Source organism: Gossypium hirsutum, chromosome A08 (genome assembly GCF_007990345.1).
Source record: "Gossypium hirsutum isolate 1008001.06 chromosome A08, Gossypium_hirsutum_v2.1, whole genome shotgun sequence".
Classification (NCBI taxonomy): domain Eukaryota; kingdom Viridiplantae; phylum Streptophyta; class Magnoliopsida; order Malvales; family Malvaceae; genus Gossypium; species Gossypium hirsutum.
Window position 1 is genome coordinate 96,206,856 of NC_053431.1, and position 10,556 is coordinate 96,217,411.

A 10,556-nucleotide genomic window follows, 5' to 3' on the forward strand; every position below is an offset into this window, starting at 1 on the left:
AAGATTTCAAATAAAAAATAAAGGCAAACACATTCTCAAGGATTCAAAGTGTCGTGTCCTAACTTACGGGATGTGACATTTCGTTGCCTTGAGATGATAGGGTCTTAAACATACTTTTTGATTTATTCAAGCAATTTTAGATAAAATTAACATTAGTCCAAAGAGGGATCGTATTTTAAATTATTTCTAAGTTTTCAACTTTTGACACTAAGACATGAATTAATCAATTAGGTACCAATTTTGGGTATTACGAGGGTGCTAATCCTTCCTTGTACGTAACCGACTCCCAAACCCGTTTTCTGAATTTTTGTAGACCGAAAAAAAATATTGTTTTAATAAATTGAACATCTTATTAAAACGATCAAACTACGAGGTGATCCGATCATACCTAATAAAAAAGATTGTTGGCGACTCCTATTTTCATTTTCAAAATAAAAAGGTCTATTCCAAAAAAATGGTTTCAGCAGCTTGGCGACTCCACTGGGGATAAAATAAGAGAGTAAGCCACGAGTCGATTATTTCTTGTCTTTTTATCAAAAATTGATAATTTGGTTTAAATTTACGATCCTTTCGTTGTATGGTTTACATCATTGTGATATATTTGCTTTATTGGTTTGAGTCTTTGGATATATTTTCGCATATTGCATTACATAACCGGTCAATTACACCCTTTTAATTGGGAGTGAGAAACTATTCCTTCATGAGGTCTTCACCTCCGTATAGGATAGTGGATCGCTTTCGGGATACATTCGTACCTATGTCTTCGTGAGATTTTCATCTCCATATAGCCATAGGGAAATGTATTCCCTTGAACTGAACTCGGTCTATATGAGCCTATAATGGGTGAAGATCGAGGAATCTACCGATTCAGGTACCCTTACTTTAGAACCAAACCGCATATAGTAAGCCCTAAGAGCCTACCCTAAGTAGAACTGCACCGAACCCCTAGTGGTCACCCGAATATGTGCTCTATTTATTATTTATTATTTATTATTTATTATTTATTATTTGCTTCAAGTTCTAGCTTAGTATGCAATATACTGACTTGTTTTGTTTTGCTTTGCTTTGAATGTGATTGCATGGCATTTTCCATCATAAAAAAAGTGTTGATTCATGTTCAGTTACTAAGTAGAGAGCTTGCCATGGAGAATGAATTTCTTGATAAAGTGGAAGATAACGCGGCTGTCCGAATATAGTCCGAGAAAACACAAATAGAGAAAGGTGATAGTCTGACAGAAGGGTACATGTCAGAATTGTGAGACTTCACTCGTATCAGCGTGACCCAAAACAATCTCCAAGAACTGAAAGAGATATGGGTCCAAGGGGATGATGAAATCAAACAGCTATTTTACTATAATTATGGTGATTTGCCCTATGTACTCGATATCAAAGTGGACAAGCACTTGTTTTGAGCTCTAGCTCAATTTTGGAATCCCACCTATAGCTGTTTTACTTTTGGAAAAACTAATTTGGTACCTACTGTGAAAGAATAGATGACCTTACATGATTGCCCAAAAATTCGAGCCGACAAGGTTTATTCCAGAGCTGCTAACATCCCAACTTTCTTAAAAAAGCTAATGAATAACACAGGGATGAATGAGCAATGGGTTGTAGCCCAGATCAAGAAAAAAGGAGTTATTAAATGTATCCCTTAGAATAGTTTGCGGATTTGATCTTGGCACACCCAGATATGAAGAAAAGGGTTGATGTATTTGCTTTGAGCATTTACGGGTTGGTTGTTTTCCTTAAAGCACTAGGGCATGTGGATGAGTGATGGTCGTAAAACTAACTAAAAATTCAACTAAGGCAAGCACACCTATTGAACAACAGTATAGTTATGGTGAGACAGGAAATATCGTATCCACGAGGACTAAAAGTACTAGTAATTACTATCTTTTTATTATCTAGCCTAAAAATTAAGAGAATATTTTATTTAAAACTAATTATCTAATCAACTAGGATAGCGACAGAGACTAAAGTTGGAAAATACTTTTTAGAAAACCGATGGAGAAGACAATACCCAAGGAAGAATCCACCTAGACTTCACTTATTACCTTTGAATTAGACGATTTATTCACTTCACTTAATCCATAGAAATCCCTGATTTATGTAAATATCTCTCTCGAGACTAAAAACAACTAACTCTAGGTTGATTAATTGAGATCTCTTTCTAATTAAAACCCCTATTGTCGCATTAACTCGATTTATGGATTCTCGTATTAGATTTGACTCTAATTCAGCAGATTTATGTCGTCCTATCTCTAGGATTGCATACAATTTCGCTTAATTATGAATGATCTACTCTTAAATTGGGACTTTTGCTCCACTAAATAAGCACATCAAAAACCTGAATTAATATCTTGGAATATTAAAACAATAGTTAAATTCACAATTAAGAGAGAACAAGTATTTATCATATAACTCAAATAATAATAAGATCCGTCTTAGGTTTTATCTCCCTTAGGTTTTTAGGGAGTTTAGTTCATAATAATAATGGAAAAATCTCAAAGTTGGGAAACAACAAAACATAAAGAAACCCAAAGAACTTCTAGAAAATTGGATGGAATTCTTCAGTCTTGATGTAGATCCTGCTTTTGAAGTGATTCTGATGGCTGTCCTTGAGTATTTTCTGCCATCAATTCTCTATGTCCCTTTAATTCTCTTCTAGGGTGTTTAAATAGACTTTGGAATGCCCAAATTAGTCCAAAATAAGCCTTTTCCGGGTAGAAGTAGGCTTAAGCTCAACAGGGACATGGTTGTGTGTCATGCCAGTGTGAAGATGCTCAGTCCGTGTGCAATTCTGACTTGATTTAATGTCAACACGGCCATGACACATGGGCGTGTGATCTACCCGTGTAGCACACACGGACATGTGAATCACTCGTGTGGAAGTGCCTAAGCCGTGTGCTACACTGAATTATCTCATTTTGTTTGTTTTTGCCCTGTTTCTTGCTCTTTTCGCCTTCCTATGCTCACCTAAGTGTAAAACATGAATTTAAAGAATTAGGAGTATCAAACTCAATAAAACCAACGAAAAATCATCCATAAATATGCCAAGCATGAGGTAAAAATATGTATATATTACGATTTATCAAATATTCCCACACTTAAGCATTTGCTTGTCCTCAAGCAAAATCCTCAACTCACAATCAAAATAAATCCTTCTCAACTTATAATTTTCATCAATAATGTTCGAAATAGTCCACAAGTAATCATACGTTAAGAGCTTAACTGTAAGAACATTAAAGTTTCAAACAATCCAAATTGAGCATTTCAATCATAAAATCATAGGTATCCTCCTTTATCTAAGTAATCACCTTTAATTCCAAATTGGCAAGGTTGACATCCTCACTAACGATACACTCAAATCTCTCAAAGTGTTTAAGGTTCAATAATTAAGCACTCAATAGTTAAATATGAAAAGTTTTTACCATAGGCTTGCATGAAAATCAAATCTCCACCACTATAAATGAGATGATACACAAATCAAAAGGTCTTTAACAGGTTTGTAATGGGGCTTAGGTTAAAGGTGTGGATAGAGGCTGAAAAAGAGGGTTAGAATCGAGATTAATTTAATAAATTACCAAGCTTAAAAAAAATAAAGCTAATTACTGAATTACAAACAAGTGCCAGAATTAACACTATCCGAAACTAATGATGCGAGCTTTTTCTCAATATAATAACTTTAACTTATCTAAGCTCTCTAGCACAATATGTAACTGAATGAATGAACGTTTTTTTTTTCTAAGAATAAGAACAAGTACAATAATGGAAAGTATATAACAAATAATTCAGCAACTGGAATGAACGAACATAATTTGATAACTAATCAAATTAAATCTCGATAAAAAGGGAGTTAATAAAAAGGGAGAAATTTTTAATGAATCAAAAAGGGTTAAGTTGTGGGTTAATATTAAGGGAAAAATCAAGAAATGATAGTTAAGGCCCAAAGGGGTTCACTAGGGGTCGATTATGTGAGTAGGCTTTTTATAGGGTAAATCGGTTAAAACCTAAGTGCCTTTATCATTTTCGTATATCAAATCAAAGGTGTGGTCTTGACATGCATAATCGAAGCAAGTTCTAGAATAACAAATCAATGTTGACACACTCATAACGAATAAAATTAGTGAGCAAGAAAGATATATTCTCTAAAAGACTTAAAATCTCACGAAAATATTGGGTATTTGATGTCAATCCTGTAAATTCAAAACTTCAAGATAATACCTCAATTTAGGGAAACAACCTAGCAATTTCACTTCTCAAAAGTCAACTTATCATGTTTGATTCTCTAATATCTTAAAGTTTAAATAATCAATGCATAATTACCTATGATTTAATTCAAAACATATCAATAAAAATCATAAATCAATCAAAATTTACTCTAATAATGATATCAGAAAATTATTTGAGAATAAGATAAAAATTCAGGGATTTTCTAATAATCACATAAATACCCTTCCCACACTTAATATTTACATTGTCCTCAATGTACAAAGATATATAATGGCAATATAAGCATAATATCAGAAGAGATGGAGAGAAGCGAAACTGCCCTAAAATTTTGGATGAAATCCTTGGAAGAGCGCAAGCAAGAATTGTGGAGAAAGTTGAATAAAAGACATGATTTTGAGTTACTAATAAGAAAATAAACACCACTGTGGAAGAGAATTAAGGGATCACTTGATAATCATTATAAAGATAAATATGGTTCAAAATAGAAAACATAAGTCTTCAAAAATAAATAAGAAACAAAATAGAATTGAAATAAAAATAATAGTAAAATAAAGGGACTCAAAGGTTCTCCTCATCAGATGCCTCGTGGGTCGACGGTGCCGAAGGAGAGATGTGGAGGTGGTGGAAAATCTATCGAAGAGTGGCATCGATGCTGTCAAACTGCTCAAAGCACTGCTGTTAAAAGCGGGTGAATCACTCGGATAAATCTGTCAAAGTGGCAGCAGAAGATCGGTGACTCGATGGTGGTGGTGGGTGTGGGTCCTCGTAAGAGAGAGGGATATCATCATTAATGTCCTCTGGCTCATCCTGGTCATCAGACTGGATGAGTCTGTACTGAGGGGGGTCGAATCCACGGCGTCGCTCTATCATCCTCATGTGGATCATGCTAGATATTCCTTAAGGAGACATCTGGCCTACTAGTGTGAGTGTTGATGACATCTCTGGAGTGTCGAAGAGGCTGAAGTGTCGATTGAGGCAAGTCATGTAGAGGCTAAGGCAAATGAGGCCCCTCCCATGGCAATTCTTCTGGTGGTGAAAAGCGAGGGTGATAAAATATGCCAAGTCAAATACATGACCAGTTGCCATGCTCTATAAGAAGTAAGTATCGGCGGTGCTAACGACGCTAGTGCTCTCTCTCCTCCCAGTCAAGGTATGAGCCAAGATAGCATGAATGTAACGTAGTGCTGGTGGAAGAGAAGTCACCTTTGAGCAACTTGCGTCATAGGGAACAGTACTCGCCGTAAGGTTGGTCCAACAGTAAGAGGGCGAGTAGTGTATGTGCCGGTGAAGTTGTAAAAAATTCTCGAAAGCCATGATCTCCTCTGTGTAAAGGCCTAAAGTATCTCTAAACTCTAGTACACTCATATGCCATACGAGTCCACCAAGTCTAAAAATGATAGTGCCGACCTCGTCATGGGTATTCATCACATACTGTAGATGGAACGTAGTGCAAAACTCCAAGGTATTAAGGAAAAACTCCTAACATTAATTAAAGCAAAAACTAGAATAATACTAAATAGAATTAAGGAAGGGAAAAAATTTATAACAAACATCTAACTAAACAAATGGATGCAATTATAGGAGAATAGAAATACTAAATAAAAATAATAAAGTAGGTTAAAAATAAAGAATAAAAAATGAAAGAGTCAGACAAACAAAACAGAAAAAAGAATAACTAGAATAACAACAAATATGATGATGACTACTAATAAAGACTACTACTAAAAATAAAGAAAGAAAGAAAAATTTTCTAAGATAAAAATGGACTAACAAATAACAAATAACCAAAGAAATAAAGAAATAAAATAGAGGTAAGGGTAAAAGAGGGAACCACGGTGGTGGTCGGTGCTGCAGTCAGCGGTGGACGGTGTTGGTGTGACTAAGGAGGCCAAGGTGGAAGCTAATTTGGGCCGATAGTGGTGAGTGGAGGAGGACACGAGTGTGGGAACTGAGGGTTTAGGCTGTGCGGCGCGCTGTAGGGTGGGGTTGTGGGTGTGATGAGAAGTTGAAGAGGAAAAGAAAATGAAAGGAAGAAAAAAAAGAAAAGAAGAAGTGAGAGCTAGGGGTAGCCAAACGGTGGGGAAGGGAGGCTGCGGCGGCTAGGGTTTGGGGGGAAAATTTTGAGAAGAAGAAGTTAGGGTGAGGGGTTTAAAAAGGGCACAGTCGTGTTAAGGCCTCGTGTTGGGCCACACAGCCGTGTCAGGTTCCCATGTGGCTCGAGTTTAGCTCGTGTTCGTCGTGAAAATTTAATGCCCAATCATCACACGCCCGTGTGGCTAGGTCGTGTAGTTCATACAGCATTGTCGCACGGCTGTGTTCTATGTTCTTCGCTTCTCCCATGCCCGTGTGGCATCCCACACTCCTGTGTGTACAAACACTTGGCCGTGTGCCTTGCCCGTGTAACTCTCTAACTTGTTTAAAAAAATTTTGCTCCAGTTTTCACACGCCCTAGGACACGCCCGTGTGTTCAAGCAGTATGGCTCGATACTTGGGGGTTTTAGCCCTGTTTCTACACGGTGATGGACATGCCCATGTGTCCAGGCTGTGTGGGTCACTATTCCTTCATAAAAACACCAAAAATAGCTAAAATGAACTAGTTAGTGGTGTTAGTGCTCGGGTTGCCTCCTGAGAAGCGCTTATTTAAAGTCTAAGCTCGACTTGCCTTAATTTTGTGTTGTCACGGTGGATTGAAGAGTTCAAACTCCTTACCTCTGCTATCAATTTTATCAAAATAAGGTCTGAGTCGAGTATTATTTACCTTGAAAGTTTTGAATTCATTATGTGTTACCTTGACTGTACCATGTGGGAAGGTTTTCAGTACCATGAAGGGAATTGCTCCGTTTTTGTTGTGCTCTAAAATAGCAATTCGGGGGTCCTTTTCATCTAAAAATACTTTGACCCCAACCTTAAATTGCGTTGTTTCATCCCTACGCTTGTCGTGGTGTTGCTTTGATTCATCATGTGCTTTTGGTTTCTCCTTGACATGTGTTCGCCATTTGTCTAGTTCATCGATTTGTAGTCTTCGTTCCTCATGACTCGTTCTATTTTTGTCACATGGACTAGAATGTGTCTCCATCACATTCTTCTTAGGGGTTTCCTGAAAATAAGTTTGAGCCATAATGTTATTTATATCAACAGAACTTGTATAGCCATCTTACTTACTAGATAATTTAATCGAATCATGAGCTTGGAGAGTAATTGTGTCATCTCCTACACGAAGTATTAGTTTTCCTGTGCCAACATCAATAATAGTCCTACCAGTTGCTAAAAAGGGTTGTCCTAAAATTAAAGGCACGTCACTATCTTCTTCTATGTCTAGAACAACAAAATCAATTGGGAATATAAATTTGTCAAAGGAATATAAATTTATCAATTTTGACAAGCACGTCTTCAATAATACCACTAAGAAATCTGATTGTTTTATGTGCCAATTGAATGCTCATCCTAGTTTGTTTGGGTTTCCCAAGACCTAGCTGTTTAAACATTTTATAAGGGATGACATTAATGCTTGCCCCTAAATCAGCCAAAGCATTATTAACATTTAAACTACCAATTAAGAAGGAATCGTAAAACTCCCTAGATTTTTCAACTTGTTGGGTAGATTATTTTGTAAAATGGCTGAGAGAATTACGTTTAATTCCACATGCGATGCATCATCTAACTTTCGTTTATTAGCTAAGAGCTCCTTTAAAAATTTCACTGCGTTTGGCATCTGCGAAAGAGTTTCAATAAACGGTAAGTTAATATGTAATTTTTTTAATAATTTAAGGAATTTATCGAATTGTTCGTCTGCGTGGTCTTTCCTTGTCGCCTTAGGGTATGGTACATGAGGTTTATAGTTTTTACTTATATCAACCTTATCATTATCTACCACATTGTGTTGCCTCAGTTTTGGTTCATCCTCAACTAACCCTTCATCATTGTGCACAGTAATGGCATGAAGGTGCTCCCTTGAGTTAGTTTTAGTGTTATTTGGTAGGCCACCTTGTGGTCGTTCAGAAATCAACTTAGCAAGCTGTCCCATTTGAGTTTCGAGCCCTTGAATCGACGCTTGCTGATTCTTAAGCGCTGTTTCGGTATTCTGAAAATGAGTTTCTGACACCGCGGTGAATTTTGTGAGCATCTCTTCAAGGTTTGGTTTCTTCTCTTCTTGGTAAAGTGGTTGTTGAAAGCCTAGGGGATGTTGTGGCCTTTGATTTCCTTGACCACCCCACGAGAAATTGGGATGGTTCCTCCAACCTACATTATAAGTGTTACTATACGGGTTATTTTGAGGTTTAGAATTACTACCCATATAGTGGACTTGTTCCTCCTCGGTGCTAGGGTTGAAGGATGGACAATCCGTGTTGTGTACTCCTCCTCCATTTGAATCACACCTCATCATTGGATGTACCTGAGTAGATCCATACAAACCATCAATCTTTTTATTTAAAAGTTCTACCTAATTAGATAGCATAGTGACCGCGTCGAGGTTGTAGAAACCGGCTGCTTTTGTCGGCTTTGTTCTTATGACTTGCCACCGATAGTTATTCAGTGACATCTCTTCAATAAATTCTTAAGCCTCTTCAGGTGTTTTGTTGTTTAAGGTTCCACCAACGGCTGTGTCGATAAGTTGCCTTGTTGAGGGGTTCACACTGTTGTAAAAAGTCTAAACCTGCAGCCATAGAGGTAACCCATTGTGAGGGCACCTTCTTAATAAGTCCTTGTATCTCTCCCATGCATCATAAAGAGTTTCTAGATCCATCTGCACAAAAGAAGAGATATCATTCCTTAATTTAGCCATTTTATCTGGCAGAAAATATTTAAGTAAAAATTTTTCGGTCATTTGTTCCCAAGTGGTGATTGACCGTCACGGTATTGAGTTCAACCACTGTTTAGCCTTATTCCTTAATGAAAAGGGAAATAACCGAAGGCGAATGGCATCGTCAGAAATGCCATTAATCTTAAAGGTGTCGCAGAGTTCCAGAAAATTCACGAAAATAAGTGTTTGGATTCTCGTTCTGCAAACCATCAAACTGAACAAACTGTTGTATCATTTGAATCGTGTTTGGTTTCAGTTCAAAATTATTTGCCGCAATAGTAGGCCTAACTATACTCGAATCAGTTTTTGTTAAAGTAGGTTTAGCATAATCATACATAGTACGAGGAGCAGGATTCTAATCTACTGGATTTGTAGCAACCACAGGAGGTAACGGACTATTCTGATTATCAGCCATCTCGGTTATGGTATGAATATCGTCCTCTTGCCCTTCCTCTATATATTGTAGGCTTCGCCTTATTTCTCTTCAGTTTGTGCGAGCTATGCTTTCAATCTCACTATCGAAAAGTAGAGGTCCTGACGGGTTTCTTCTAGTCATAAACTATAAAAACCTGTAGAAGTAAATAAAGGAAAATTTAGTAATTAAAAATAAAAACAAAATTAAATTGCAATAAAAAAATGGCTATAGTAATAAAAATTAAGCGTTCCTAATATCATAGTCCCTGACAACGGTGTTAAAAACTTGATGGTCATGAAACTAACTGAAAATTCGAATTAAGGCAAGCGCACCTATCGAACAGTAGTATAGTTATGGTGAGACCGAAAATATCGCATCCTCAAGGACTAAAAGTACTAATAATTACTATCTTCTTATTATCTAGCCTAAAATTTAAGAGAATGTTTTATCTAAAACTATTTATCTAATTGACTAAGATTACGACAGAGTTTAAAGTTGGAAAATACTTTTGGAAAACCGATGGAGAAGACAATACCCAAGGAAGAATTCACCCAGACTTCACTTATTACCTCTGAATTAGATGATTTATTCACTTGACTTAATCCGTAGGAATCCCTGATTTATGTTAATATCTCTCTCGAGGCTAAAAACAACTGACTCTAGGTTGATTAATCAAAATCTCTTTCTAATCAAAACCCCTATTGTTGCATTAACTCGATCTATGAATTCCCTTATTAGATTTGACTCTAATCTGGCATATTTATGTCGTCCTATCTCTAGGATTGCATGCAACTCTGCTTAATTATGAATGATCTACTCTTAAACAAGGACTTTTACTCCACTGAATAAGCATATCAAAAACCTAAATTAATATCCTGGAATATTAAAGCAAGAGTTAAATACGCAATTAAGAATAAGAACAAGTATTTATCATATAACTCAAATAATAATAAGATTCGTCTTAGGTTTTATATCCCTTAGGTATTTAGGGAGTTTAGTTCATAATAATAATGAAAAACATCTCAAAGTTGGAAAACAACAAAACATAAAGAAACCCAAAGAACTTCTAGGAAATTGGATGGAATTCTTCAGTCTTGATGTAGATCC

The 10,556-nt window shown here is 36.5% G+C and overlaps 1 non-coding gene across 1 annotated transcript; it reads left to right on the plus strand.

The window, feature by feature from the left end:
- The first annotated feature begins 8,903 nt into the window (after nucleotides 1–8,903).
- On the plus strand, nucleotides 8,904–9,010 carry LOC121205512 (small nucleolar RNA R71). The gene has a single exon (XR_005900588.1). It is a non-coding gene; the product is annotated as a small nucleolar RNA R71 (small nucleolar RNA).
- Nucleotides 9,011–10,556: the final 1,546 nt, after the last annotated feature.